This window comes from Ambystoma mexicanum, chromosome 11, assembly GCF_040938575.1.
Source record: "Ambystoma mexicanum isolate Mex_15411 chromosome 11, UKY_AmexF1_1, whole genome shotgun sequence".
Classification (NCBI taxonomy): domain Eukaryota; kingdom Metazoa; phylum Chordata; class Amphibia; order Caudata; family Ambystomatidae; genus Ambystoma; species Ambystoma mexicanum.
This window is the reverse complement of record NC_090934.1, coordinates 862,307,259-862,309,016: the sequence shown is the minus strand read 5'-3', so window position 1 is coordinate 862,309,016 and position 1,758 is coordinate 862,307,259. Positions and strand designations below refer to the sequence as shown.

The 1,758-nt window shown below is 43.1% G+C and overlaps 1 pseudogene; it reads left to right on the top strand.

Moving 5' to 3' along the window:
• Positions 1–441: 441 nt before the first annotated feature.
• Positions 442–537, top strand: LOC138505366 (U6 spliceosomal RNA; annotated as a pseudogene).
• The last annotated feature ends 1,221 nt before the right edge of the window (positions 538–1,758 follow it).

The window sequence follows — 1,758 nt, the reverse complement described above, 5'->3', positions numbered from 1 at the left end:
ACAGGCAGACAAAAGCTGGGGCTAGTCCCTGGAAATATATGAGAACAAAACAAACAGCATGAATGTATAGGCAGCGTTAGGACTCCGAGCCGAGCACCGAACAAAAAACAGTTGCACACAAGATATCCTGGGTGAAGGCCAATAGGCAGGAAAGGACAAAATAAGGTACTGCGTTTTGGCAACCCGTGCCAAGAGGGTGGGGGGACAATAGAAAACCCCCACAGAAATGTAAGGGTTATACGAGCAGAAGAACAAGGAATAAAAAATCAGTACTGAAAGTGCATGCAGATCAGCGAGACACAGAGCTGAGCCAGGCAAGACCGAACCCCAAACCACCTCCCAATTGTAATAATAAAGAAACGCCCGCACATTGGGAGGGTCACCCATGAGCACAAGGTAAAGGGACAAGTAACGGCTAAGGATCCAGTATTTTAACTCAAGGTGCTCGTTTCGGCAGCACATAAATGAAATTAGAACGATACAGAGATGATTAGCATGGCCCCTGACACGCAAATTTGTGAAGCGTTCCAAAAAGTGGGAGTTCCCGTGTTTGATCCATGAGAGGCATGGTATGGAGATCACAGTTTCCAGTTTCAGATTCCAACAAGAACAACACAGTTTTTATCCACCCAAGGAAAGCAAAGGAGCACTGATTTCATTTAGCTGATTATTACAGTAAAACATGTACAACGCGTGGTGACAACATGGTACAAATAATGTAGCAGTGTTTAAAAGGTTTCCTTTTAAGAGCTTACCCATATGACAGAGTAAAGAAACAGGCACAACAGTGTAATAAAACAGTACACAAACAAGCAAGATTTGGACCTGACCAAAAGACAGAGGCACATACCAACGGGCAGCCCAAGGAGCAGCGGGGGTGAGAAGGCCCAATAACTTAGACGCTAAAGCAAAGCAGCATTAGAGCAGAAAAAGTGAGGGAAAACTAAGGGAGTGAAGGAGTACTATGAAGAATAATGGCATAGGGTTAAGCACAATGATGGGGCAACGAGTAACGGATTTTATGACACGGCACACTCCAGCCAGAGACTTCTGACACTGAAGGTGGCACACAATAAAACACGCTCTTTTATTTTTATTTGATCCCTAGGTTCTTTCTTGAGAAAGCACCCAGCCCGTCTCACACCCACCTTAACAAATACTCTGCGTCACAATGGACCACGAACCAAGCCGGTGTGTAACAATTAAATATTTATTTATTTTTAGAATTCAAATGAAAAATCAGAGCAAAACAAAATTTAGGGCAGCAGCCCCCGTGGTGTGGCAATACAAATGCAAAGTCTTATAATACAGTTAATTCAACTTTTAACATCTTCATCAACCTTTAATGGAACTGGAAATTAAATCACTTGTTTCACAATCACAGCTGGCACATAGGTTCTGCACTCCCCCTGCGACACTTCCCCCAAACACCGGCTGGCTAAATTCTGTGTGGATGGAAAGCAGGGGCAAGGAGTCAAAAAAAAGATGTAAAAGTCGATTTTTAAATTCAACCCACCACCCCAGAATGGGAGGCCTGAACGAAAAATTCAAAACCTCAAAATGAGTGAAATGGCATACTCTGATTTACTGGTTACTTATAGATCAGTTTACACTTGCGGAAGGATAGCTAGGACTGAAACCTGCGTGGCTGCACTAAAGAAGCAATGAAGCTTACAGGTGAGAAAATCGATTTTGGGAAGGAAAACAATGCAGAAGAAATCACAAGTGGCAGAATTTCAATTCCTTAGTTTACACAGG